The sequence below is a fragment of the Patagioenas fasciata genome, chromosome Z (genome assembly GCF_037038585.1).
Source record: "Patagioenas fasciata isolate bPatFas1 chromosome Z, bPatFas1.hap1, whole genome shotgun sequence".
Lineage (NCBI taxonomy): Eukaryota > Metazoa > Chordata > Aves > Columbiformes > Columbidae > Patagioenas > Patagioenas fasciata.
In genome coordinates, this window is record NC_092560.1 from 33,031,984 (window position 1) to 33,045,582 (window position 13,599).

General features: G+C 34.4%; 1 long non-coding RNA gene across 1 annotated transcript; it reads right to left on the reverse strand.

Annotated features, from left to right (window-relative positions):
• Positions 1-1,151: 1,151 nt before the first annotated feature.
• LOC139826572 (uncharacterized) lies at positions 1,152-10,121 on the reverse strand. Its single transcript, XR_011736713.1, has 3 exons — positions 10,033-10,121; positions 4,302-4,403; positions 1,152-1,194 (listed from the first exon to the last, which is right to left on the reverse strand). It is a non-coding gene; the product is annotated as an uncharacterized lncRNA (long non-coding RNA).
• Positions 10,122-13,599: the final 3,478 nt, after the last annotated feature.

The window sequence follows — 13,599 nt, forward strand, 5'->3', positions numbered from 1 at the left end:
CAGACTGCTGTGCTCCTGTTTGCTCACGCTGTTCACTGTGCTCCTGGGTGTCTGCGCTCCCCAGAACCTTTTAAATCTCCCACAGTTGCTCCTGGCCATGCCAAAGTCTCATCAGGCATTTGGTGCCTCATTGCACATTTCTCTGCATGTAAATTTGGCTCCACCTCAGAAACAGTTACACAGTTGCTATTTCAATTTTTTAGTTTAAGTAGCTCTCAGAAACGTTGATTTCTTTTTTTTTTTTTTTTCCCCTCCTCTTTTTTTCTCTATTCTTTTCAACATTTACCCTTGGAGTTTATGTATTCTACTCTGGGAGCTACTACCTGGAATTAAGAGGGGAAAATTCTTCAGGATATAAATAAGTCCATGCACTGAAGAGGCATGTCATATCAAAACAATGGTGTGTGACAATATAAATGAAGATTACAAGATAATGTGCACATACTTAAGAGGAAGTTAAACCTGTGCTGCAAGTCTGCATATGTTCAAAGATTATTAGTGTCTGGCTTTTCAGATTTGAACAGGGTGGCTGGGTTTTTCCATTTGAATTTCATTTCAACTGTAATACTCAAAGTGAATGTGTTAACCAGTGTTTAAGCCTGACTTGCATGTAAATTACTTACAGTGATCAGATAATAGCTATGTAGGTAATCATAAGGCTATTTAAGAATACAGTCTAATATAAGAAAGTAACAACCCACAGTGTTTCTGATGCAGATATTTTCCAGGCACTTCTTAGCAACATTCCTGCATGTTTTAAATAGGAACATTCCAATACGGGGCAAAGTTCAGTATCTTGCTTCAGTATAGTTTAACTTCACGAACATAGGTCATATTGTTTGAATGAATAGGTTTAGTTGTGTTTAATGTCAAACTTCTGTTTTATAAAATACTGACATTAGTCTGTAGCAGTGCCATGCTTTTCTCAGATTTATTACTGAAGACTTAAATACTGGAAAGTGGAGATTTGGCATCCATTCAATCTATGTGCACTGATTTTAGCATTGAGTTATTTATTTATTTGTGTGTGTATCTGCAGGCTTCGAAAGCTTTCAAAGTCTTGCTGCATCAGGATGTTTAGCTTGTGTTCTAATACTGTTGACAGTATCTTTTATTGCCTCATCTGCATCTATTATCTCTGTGGAAACCTACCTTTTTGAAGTAATACCATTTCACTTCTGAGAGGACAAATGACTGTAGAGAGAAGCAAAACACTGAATTACTGGATTTTAAAATGTAGGGTTTATACTATTACTCTTAGTTCAGATTAAATTTTAGGGAGGCATTCACAACATTTTAATATATTACCTGAAAATCATGCAGATAATTCTCTGTAGTAGAAATCTGTACTCTAGAATCAACTTTTGCTGTTGCTCTTACATGCTGGATATTGGTGACTGTGGAAAATGTCAACATGAGTTCAGCCCCTTTCAAACAACCATGTATTGTCATTTTTTGATGTCAAGTAAAAGACTTCTTTTCCCTGTTTTGATTATGCATTTTTTACTTAAGGTTTGTGCTTGGCTTTGAATTCCCATATGTTTGTGGGAGTATGATTATTTTAAAATAGAATTATTTTGCATATGAAATAATTGTTGCAAAGATAGTTCTTGGCAATTGTTAGATATTTAGAATTTACTTATGCTTATGGGCACATTTATCTTGGTAACTGTCTCTTAAAAGCAGAAAGTAGGTCACATTATATAAGCATCTCTAAGATATTTTGCAAAATTCAGTTTTATACTTTGCTAATGACAGTATTTTTGAGGAGCACTGTAAGTTACCTCTGTAGTTAAATTTGTTAAATCACATTAGGCTAGTTTTGGCATAAGGGAATGTTGCATTTGCCAAAGTCTGAAACATAAACTTTCATTTAATCCAGCGTGTTAACACAGTTGAGTTCTTAACACTTAATGTATTAGGTGTATATTTGTGATCATCATTACTTGATATTTTGAAATGGGGAGAATAGATTAATTTTAAAGGTCATTTGCAAACCAGTGATTGTCTTTTGTGGAGATTGACTACTAGATTGAAAAAACAGAAGTGGAGAAAAAAACCACTCCCTCCTCCAAAGAAAAACTCAAATGGATATCTGATGTGCATTATCATACTCAAGCAATTTTGGCCATGTGTAATGAACCAATGAGCAATTAAAATATTGAGGAAAGGCTCACAACTATTGCTATGAAATAAAAATAGAACAGCATAACCATTGGATACAAATGAATTTGATCCTTATTGTATCACATTTCCTATAATCTGAAATTATCTGACTCAAGTACTTCAATTATAGGAATGATATTGTGCACTTTAGGTATTTTGCATATTTTAGTCACACTTCAAGAGGGAAAATAGCCCTTTCCATTTCAATATGGGGTAAGATTGAAGGATCTTGCCATTCTCCTTGCATTCTCCTCTTCTCCCTACTCTTTGTGTTTGCCTCTGTGTAAGCACAGCATAGTTTTGACCATTCAGTGGAACTCTGAATGACAATTCAAATATATCAGTACAGATATTTTATGCAGTACCTTACACCATTTATTAGCCCTCCAATCTCTAACACTATGGATTATTCTACTTTCTTTTTCCTCAGCTGTTAAGCTTGAAGCCAATCTCAATAATTACTTTGGCAATTTTATTGTCCCTTCTGGATAGGAACTGTTGTCTGCAATTCTTTGTCCTAAGAGGATTTTTTTTCCATTTGTTAGTTCCACTGTCAAATTTGGTCAGCATTAGTTTGTCTGCAAGTTGACCTTCTTTTATTTCTACTCTGCCATTTTATTAAGAGGAAAGAATACAAAAGTCTAAGGTGAGGTTAACTGGCAGAAAACAAATGATATGGTGGCACATGGGGAACATATCAGTTAAATAACACTGATGGTCCAAGTTTGAATACTTCATTTTTTCCTCTTCCCTCAGGCATTATTGTACAGTTACTATATGATTGAAAAAGGCAGGATTTTAATGTTAGGACATATAAAGTAGAAGATCTTAAGCAAACTTGCTAAAGACAATGGATTACTCCAAACTGCCTCATTAATCTCTGTGATATCCTTCATACACCTGTTTTTTCAGATTTATCGATTATTTTGGGCATTTTTTCAAGTTTTGTTGTTGTTGTTGCTTTCCTTGACATATCAAGAGCTGAGAATTTGATGACTGAGGTTGTGGTAAGTATGTATCACAAGTTATGCTTGTAGCTTACTAGTTCTGTATTACTGATACTGCCTTCTGAATTTTCCTGGTAATATTACCTAGCCCATTTCCACAGCATTTATTAAGAAAATTTTACTGTGTTTTACAAACGGAAAATGGTTGCACTGATTAATCCTAAAAATCTATTGGAAAAAATAAATCATGTACTATGAAACAATCACTGAAAAACCTCTTCGTTTTTATTTATTTATTATTTTTAAGAAAAAATTAAGTACGGTAGTTAATAAAATAAATCTGCTTGCTTTTTTTTTTTTTGAAGTAATCTGTTTTCAGTCATGTTGTAGAAGTTACAATTACTTGTTAAAGGGGTCAGTTTACTATATTCATAATGTTCCTTTTGGTGCAAGTAGACTACAAAATACAGGGAGTTTTAATATAATATATTAATGTAGACTTCTGAAAGGAAAGTGTATTAAAAATTTTGTATGTGTACATGCAAACAATCAAAGGGTTGATCATTTCCTAGGCTTTGGATCATTATACTACTTTTCTACCCTTTTTTCAAAATATATTTTAGAACCTACCTGAGCAGGAACCAACATATTTTATGTTTTGTATAATCTCTGAAACAGATTGTCTTGTCAATCTTGCTGAAAAGGCCTTTCAAGCAAAAAGAAAATCCTCTTCCTACGAGAAGAAATTTCCACTCTTCCTTAAAAATAAACTACCTCAAATCTAGACTTATTTTTCATAAGTAAATAAATAAATGAAATTAAGTAAAAGCTTTTTCCCCGGGGGAGGAAAGGCTTTGAGGTCACTGAGTGTGAACAATATGTGACAGGGACTTTGTTAGAGACGTCACCCAACTTTAGACATTTAGAACATAGGTGTCTAAATCTAAGGTACTTGTCTGGCTTGGCACTGCCATCATCAGAGCTCTGTTCCACAGATGCCATCCAGACAAAGAATCAGCTACCCAAAGATAAGTATCCACACATGCGTGGGATCATTACTAGAGTTCACGTGAAGCTGGAAATAGTTCTTGTTTTTCTCTCAGTTTTACAGTTCACATCGGTAATGAAAGAAATGGCTTTGCTTGGGTTATGCAGAGAGCTTTCAGAGGAACTGAGACTAGAACCCACATTTTGACTTTTGTTGTAATTCTTCATCTTCTAGAAGAACTGGGTAGGAGACTACATGAGTAGATTCCAAGTGGAGACAGATCCTTTTTGGAAACTGTGAATCTGAATTCAGAGGAAGACAAAAAGTAATAATTTTGTTTATGACCTTTTCAGTAACTTTGTTTAATAGAAATGTGTATTTTGAAACAAAATAATGGTTTTGGGCTACAAATTGAACCTCAGATATCTAAGACAGCTGTTATCATCCTTTTAAAGCTTTAAAGAGTCAGTCTCCAAAACACAGATTCTCGTCCAGAGAGCTCAATTATGAAGAAAATTCTGAATGACTCTGTTAACTTCTTAAATAACTTCTTGTCTAAAATAAAGATAAACTGATTTGTGCTTCAGAGCTGAGCATGCTATGGAGCAGGACCCAGTACTCAGATTGAAATTCCCATCATATTCCCACTAGAGTTTAGTGACTTTAGATTTTTTTTTTTAACTTTTGCATTTACCTTTTCTGTAGGAGTTTCTTTTTCCAGGGATTTGAATATTCAGTTTGTTTCCATTAGTGGTATATGCTAATTTGCTTAATTTATGTTTTGCATATTTTATTTCTCTAAACATATTAGCAAGGCTGTGTTGTACTTATTGTCCCAGATCATTGGTCATTAATGTTCCATAAAATTACAGGCTACCAATATTTAAATATCTAAGCTGTGGTACAGCAATTTATCATGTTTTCTTACCAATTGCATTGATCTCATATGTCATTTAAGGCTTAATTATGATTAAGAATATTTAATAAATTCCAGCTCACTTTAATAAATTGACCTTAAATTTACTCAGACTTTATAAAGGACTTCTAAAAATGAACAATTTGAACTATTATAGCTAAACTGAGAAGATTTTCAAATAAGAATAATATTTTCCTCACACTTTGGGTAGCTGACCAGACTTCTACTCTTATTTTGAAAATATTTCCTTTAAAAATATTTGCTTAACTTTGTTTTGTTTTGTTTTTTCCTTAGTCATGATAAACTTTGTACAAACTTTGTTAACTGAGAAGAATACCTTGAGGTATTATGAAACTTGTCTAGCCTTTGTCCTTATGCATTTGTGAACACCAGATCTTTAGCTTGGAAAGAACCCAGAGTTCAAAAATGGAACCTGCTTTTCACTTCATATTAATAACAAAAACAACAACAGAAACAGACACAGACGCATGCATGTTCATGCACACATTACCTTGCATAATGTGTGTAAGTTTTATGACTACTGGCTGACTGTAGAGATTTTAAGAGGTTGCAGAGATGTAGGATCTTTTTCAAACTGTCAGGTGTTATACAAGTAGGTTTAGGACCTGCAACAGAGCCCTTCTGATATTATCTAGCGTCATGTCTAGAAGAGTTAATGGCAAGCATTAGGATCTAGACACACTTGTTCTTCTGCCACTTGGCCCTCAGCAATGTAAAAATTGCCTGAAAGACAATAGACATTTTTGGATAATGAAAAAGGCTTTTTATTGGGCGAGTCTGCTGGAGGAATTTCCTTTCTTTGGGCATTTTAAAGGGTATGATTGATACAGATATCTGGCTAGATTCTAAAGCCTGATCCTTATAAAATCCCTGAAGGAAGACAACAGGAATGACCCCATATCCGTGGACATGACTGTTTCCACTGGTTGTGTCTGTTCTAATCTCTTCACAGTACCACCTAGGTGGGGTAAAACATGCCTATTGTTCTATAATTTTGTGAACCTGATGGCGTGCAGTACTTGGCAAACCTTGAAATATGCATCTGTTCCACATTCTTTTAAGTCTTAAGAGAAAACGATGGAAAATAGATTTTTAAGAAGGAAATTAATTTGCGGACCAAAGTTGTCTTCCTTGTGTTTGTGCGTTCTTCTTGGGCTTGACAGTGCTGGGTTTCTCACCTCAATGTTTTTCTCTATGTCCCAGTCTGTATCGAGGAACTGCATGCCTTTTTTGACTGTACAATTTCCTTTAAATGTTGTATTCATTATAATAAGTAGGAGTTTTAGATAACACATTTAAATGCAGCCTTATACATCCATTCTTTTTTAAAAGACACAGTAACCACCACAAAAAGGATAACAGTGGAAAGGCTGAAGTGGTAGTCAAAGTAGGAAAATCTTTGTTCAAATCAAGGAAGTGTAGATTCCTCCTGTGATTCTGAGTTATCAAGTATGTCATGACCTTATATTATTTTACATGTCTAGTTGTAACCTAAGTAACCACGTATCCATAGTAACGTGTATTCCAAGGTAATTGTTTGATCAAAACCTTTTTATGATCTGATTTCTGAAGTTCTGGTACATTGTTACTTATTTCAGGATTATATTAAAGCTCAATGTTTCCATTTTTTGAATATTCTTTATTACAATGCAGATTACCTTTCCCAAAAAGTATCTCCTCACAGAGTTTTTACCTTATGGATAACAGATATGGCACTGTGTGTCATCGGTGAGGGCAAAGATGGTTGTATCTTATGGCACAAAGTGTGTGTTGAAAGTGAATATATATCAATTAAACAGCGTAGTTTAGAATGTAACACATGAATGTGCTTATTTTAATATACAGTAAGAGACACTTATTAAACTGAAAGCATATTTCCTCTACAATGCCAAAATAAATAATTGAAAATATTAAGTATTATAGAAGCATTTATGTTAAATTTATGTCACCTTCTAATAAATGTGAAGTTTTATAACTTTAAAACCAACATAAAGTACTGATCTTCTAAGAGATGGTTTGTACATTTTGAAATAATAAAAAACCTACAAACAACAGTGTGGGCACAGAGTATAAAAAGTAGAATGCAATGACATTGATCTGATAATTTACAGAGTTACGTTAGAAAACACTTTCTGCCCTGAAGCCATCAATGTGAGCATTTTAATTCAGGGAAAGATGAAAATGCTGAACATCTGTTGGATTGGTTGTGCTTACCATCCTCATGTTTCATAAAAGTGAGAAATGAAGTAAGTGATAAATTACAGGAGAGGATATTGTCTGTAGAAACACAATGATCAGGTTTACTGCTCTGGCACTTTAAACTTTAGATTGGCAGCTAGATGCTTTGGTGACTGGAAGATTTCTGGATCATATGTTAACAATCAACATTTAATTTAAAAATTAATATTGTCTCTATGACATTATCTTCCATATATTATACAGAGAATAATATTTGTAATATCTAAACTAATTTATTCAAAGCACAACATGTTGTATTTAATAAAAATAAAAATAAAGAATCACAGCATTTTGCCAGATCTGTCACCATACATTTTTATATTTCTTATTACAAGAAGGTAATTTTCTCATTTTTCCTTTAGCTCCTAGGTTCTTCATTTTTCAGAGGAAAAAGAAATCTCCACAATCCACACCTAATTTAATATTGAAAGGTTATATATTCGTATTAATAATGGAGTATTTATTATTAATGAATTTCGTAATTGCATAGTATTGCCTCAGACGATCTTTTAACATATTAGATATTTTATTTTGTGATAACTTTCCTCTCCAATGTATTCAGACCTGATATTGTTTTGCCTTCTGCATATCAAGATTTTTTAGTCGTAATTCTCTACAGTTTTATTTCTTCATTATTGCATTGCAAACACAGAAGACGGGAAAAAAGTGCCCACTAGTCCCCCATACTGTCACAGTGATCAAGGTTGTGGGTGCAATTTAAGAACATTTCAGAGCTTTCACCCATATCTTTCTACCACATAAATGTGTACAAACCATTTTTTTCCATAAACCATGATAAATCTAGGACTTTAACAACCAGCCTCATCACAATCATTGTGATTTACCTGTTTTTCTTTTTGTCATAGCAAATACATTACCTTGCTTAGGGTAACCTGGCAATGGTTCAGGATTATTAAATTTCGTTATTGATTCTCAGCATGTCTGCATGCATGAATTTGAACTCAGTGACTTAAAGAATCAGGTAAAATTAAGATAAATACCTTTGGAATCAACAAAGATTACCTGTTTTAGGATATTTAGTGATATTACAGCTCTGTTTTAACTTCCACACTACTTGGCTCAAAACCAAGATTAAGAGATCTAATTGATAAGAAGGAAGTAGTATTTTTTTTTAGAGAGATGCACTTTTTTGTGTATTGTTTTAGACAGACTTTTCTGCTGAAGCTTAATATGAATTGTTAAATTAAAAAGGTATGAAACCTGCCCTACAGAACTGACAAACCAAATTCAGAGTGCATGCAAATAAAAGTGCATGGAGATGACAAGGCTATTTACCCATCAATGCATAGTTAAAATAGTGGATGTTTACTGCATTTATTTACTTACTTAACTTGAAATTTATGTAGATTGACAAAATTTAGATGACTTAAAATTAGAACACAATGAATACACAATAAGCTATTTCAATCCATTTGATGCTTACTGACAAGCAGGCTTAATTATTAATGTTTGTTATTCTCTTGCATAAAAATTTAGTTAATATGTGGTCATTAATGACTATAAATGAATATAAATATAAGTGGAACACATATTTTAATCTGGATGAAAAATTGTAAGAGAATATTTTTTTTTGCTATAATGCTTAAAGCACCTTTTTAAGAAGAGTGAAAAGGTACTCCATCACAGACTTGGTTATAAAAAAATACTAATTTTATGAAAATACGAAAACATTGTGGTGACATCCTGATTCTGGTAACCACGGATAAATACAGGTTTTAAAGAGATGGCTAATATACCTTCCTAGTAGCTACTGCTCGTAGTGTTCATTTTAAGGTTAAAATCACCCAAACAAATGAAAGGGATACATCAAGTAATTTCTTTAAAATTTAGAAAACATACTTAATTCCTGTTGTTAACTAGAATGCAGTAATAAATTATACAGATTTCTTTCTCTTTATGTTGTCTTATTTCTGTAAGGAAGGGAGATCATCTCTAGTCTCTTTCTTCTCTTGCCTTCATTCAAATCATTAGACTGTACAGTCTCCACAAGAAAGAATAATATACTGTATTTTCTTTCCTTTTATGTGCCATAAAGTTACCCATCATTTGTAAGATCAAGAGAAATCCTAAATCAGAAAAGAACGAGGCCAGACCTGAGGTGCATTATGTAGTTTTACTAATAAAGAATTCTTTTGACACAATTTTTGATCAGAATAGCATGGCTTTATCAAAACTGAACCAGTTTCTAGACAGCAATTCAGAAATGTTGTTGAAACATTGCCAGTTGAAAACAGCTTTTTAATTTAGAATGTAATCGGTCGACTAAAATTATATATTCCACATAAGAAAATAAAACATTTTGGCCTGACCTATAATTAAGAGGCAAAACTCAGGTTAATAATACAATGATACAACAGCCAAAGGTAACTCTTGAAAAGGTCAAAAGCCTTACTACTGTGAACATAACTGATCTGTGGTGTTCTGAATCATGATAAAAAAAACCTCTGAAACAGCATACAGGTAAAGTAACTGCTTAAAGCTTTCAAAGCTAACATCTGAACATACTGTGTATCGCAATATGCAACAGCATTTCAGTGAAACCCCATCTGAAATAGGTCTATTCTGAATTCAAACTGAAATTCAGAGTATATTGTCAATTAATGAAAAATCCTTTATTTGCTTATTTAGAATTTACTGTTTTAAAATATTTTATTACAGACAAATGTTTTAGTGAATATAAAGAAGACATACATTTTTCATACCTTCAGGATGTCCACTGATATAATATTTCTTACCTGTCTTTGGAATCTTTTTATCATCATCACAATAATCAGAGGTCCCACGAATTTTTTCTTTCTTAATCTTGCTTTCACAGAGTCATAGAATCATGCAATGGTTTGGGTTGGAAGAGACCTTCAAAGGTCATCTAGTCCAACGGCCCTGCGAAGAGCAGGGACATCCTCAGCTAGATCAGGTTGCTCAGAGCCTCGTCCAGCCTGACCTTGAATGTTTCCACTGATGGGGCATCTACCATCTCTATGGGCACACTTTTCCAGGGTTTTACCACTCTCACAGTAAAAAAATTTCTTTGTTATATCTAGTTTAAATCTCCCCTCTTTTAGCTTAAAACCATTACCCCTTGTCCTGTCACTACAGGCCTTATTAAAAAGTCTGTCCCCATCCTTCTTGTAAGTCCCTTTTTAAGTACTGAAAAGCCACAATAATGTGTCCCTAGAGCCTTCTCTTCTCCATGTTGAACAATCCCAACTCTCTCAGTGTTTCTTCATAAGAGAAGTATTCCATCCCTCTGAATATTTCTGTGGCCCTACTTCAGACCCTCTCCAAAAGGTCCACGTCTTTCCTGTACTGAGGGCTCCAGAGCTGAATGCAGAACTCCAGGTGGGGGTCTCACCAGAGCAGAGTCCCTTCATCACCCAGTCTGTGTTGATACTGGGGGTTGCCACTACCCATGTGCACTACCCTACTACTTGGTCTTGTTGAACCTCATGAGGTTCACATGGGTCCACTTCTCAAGCTTGTCCAGGTCCATCTGGATAGCATCCTGTGCCTCAGGAGTGTTTCATACCTCCTGAGGTGTATCTGAGTATATATAGGTGCATCAAACTAAAGGACAACTGCAGAAGGTTAAAAGTCTCTTACAATCCTAGAACTTCCATATAAAAATTACTTATTATTATATAAGAGCACTTCTCGAAGGAGAGTAACTGATTAATAATCAATGAAAACTGCTCACAAAGTTCATATAGTACTACAAATATACAGTGTGCTGTTATTTTAACATTTGTATTGAAAAATTCTGAACAATAGCAAGCTTGTTTTTCAGCTTGTTGCAAACACAATCAAGCAGAAAACAAAATAGGGAAGAGGGAATAACTGCAATAGGGAAAGCTTCTTATTATAACAGAGAAGATTAATACTTATGTGCATGACTGAAGTTCTCTGAAGGTGATGAGAGAGCTTGCTGCTGGGCACTTGAATGCTGCTTGAATGAAAGTGAAAATTGTAACAGAGGGAAGAAAAAGGTAGAAGTCCAACTCTTATACAAAGGACTCCACAGGAGGCATGGTCACATGGACAGACAGTATTTATTAAAGTAATACTAAAGTGTGGACCCTCATCCTCTGAATCCAGAGGAAAGAATCAATTTATAATAACTTCTGTAAGAAAAGGTTGTCCGTACTGCAGAAAAGTAAAAAATCACTGCTGATACTTGACATGCTTCCTCTGTGCTCACAGGACTTCCTGACCTGGAAATCAGACATATATACAAGCGCTAGAGAAATCATGGATGAATCACATGAATCATAGGCATCTGGTGTGGTATTTCTAAATATTGTGCTGCATTTGAGAGTGCAGAATTCTGTTAAAATATAAAACATATCTAGGTGGTGATATTGCAGGAAGGTATTATTTTTTCATGTTTAAAAGCTTAGACATTTAAAGAAGTGGAAAAGTGAAGAGGTAAAAGTAAATGACATGTATTTGTGCATATTTTGATCAACAACAAATCTGAACAGGGAGATTTCCACTGGTTTCTGCATAATTAACATAGAAGAATACATATTGGCTTAGGAAATACCTATGGAAATCTGTTATCTGATTAACTAGCAGAGTTCTGGTCCAATTGCAACCATACTTGGGTGCATAATGACACAAAATTCAATGATTAAATAAGATAAATATGTTATATAAAATATTGAGATGATATCTGAACCTAAAATTAAAACTTCATTTAATTGCTATGTAAAATCTTTGAGTAAGCTTTGACAAGGCTTAGGGTATTTGAAAATCTCGTGATTTCATTCCCTTACTTCTCAAACTGAAGATGTCAAAAGTTCATTTATTTTGTGATTAATGCTCTCATCAACCTTCAGCTTCAATGCTGATCCTGACAAAACACTGGAATTGAAACCAGTAAGTCTAGAAAAAGAAGGAAAATGTCAAGTATTTGCACAAGATAATAAGCAGTTAAAGGTATCACAAGCAAATGATAGCATGGATCCTTCTCTTCCCCTTTCCCTTGCCATTTTCTTTCCCCTTCCCCTTCCACTTCCCCTTCCCATTCCCATTCCCCTTCACCTTCCACTTCCCACTTGTTTTCCTTTTCCCCTTCCCCTTCCCTTTCCTCTTCTTTCCCTTACCTTTTGTTTCCCCTTCTCCTTCTTTATTTTCATTTACTTTCTTTAGTCTTTTTTGTTAGAGTATTCATTTTTGGTAATAATAAAACAAGGGTGATGGTGAACTCCATATTACTGACATTTCATTATTCTAATTCCCAAAGACATTTTAAGCTAATGTATCTTACTGTTCTGTGTGTCAGTACTAAAAAGAAACTACTATAATCCTTTGGTATGATCATTTACCATCTGTCTCTGTCATCACCCTAATTGCATTCAATGATCTCATCTCCTGACAAATGAGGTCATGTACAAAAAAACTCTGTATCTTACATGTTCATTTTCATAAACACTAATCATTCAACATAGGGATGAAAAATGGGCTTGTCACCATTGAATATGCATTGAGAGTAAATATCAGAAGCTAAGAAACAGTTGCTGAATGCTGATTTAACAGGGTTACATCTCTGGCCTCTCCTTTCCTATTAATAAATAACAAGAACTAGTGCTGCATTCTGTGCTTAGATTTAAGTCTGTTGTGTCATTATGACTGGCAGCTGCAGTGTTAGTAAAACTAAAATAAAGAGAAAATAAGTAGGATGTACACGTGAGAAAAAGCTGATAAAATTCAGTGATAATTATCCAACATGGCAAAAAAGACAGTGTTATCAGTCAGGTGTGCAAAAGCAGCACACTTTGCATGGATCATTTTTTCCTATACCTTGTCCTGTCATGTCTTCTCTACTGGCAACACATGGTAGATTGGCTTTGTAGCTTTGTTTCCACTGTGCCAGAAGCTTTTAGAAATTCTAACTTAATGTCTGGAATTCATGTTGACATCAATATACGTGCTCCACTGTCCTTTCCCTCCATTGACACCAGGTTTAATCCAAAATTACAACAGTGAATCCCGTAAAGCAGTAATTTGGATTTACATTGGTCATACACTAGCTAATCATAACATGGGTCTTAGAAGATAGAGAGCAACTGAAGACAGTATTTCTTATAATGAGTAAGATGGCATCTGATGACAATGCTCACTCCAGGTTTCGCACCAGCTCCTGCCAGTGCCACCATGTGTCACACATGTAGTGTAACTGCCAAGTTTTTGGCAGCCCTGCTAGGTGACATCTTTCAGGATTTTCTTAGGTCTGCATTCCAAGTAGACTGTCACCGTTTGTCCCATATAGCTGGTATGCACAATTTTAGCTAACCCCTCAGATC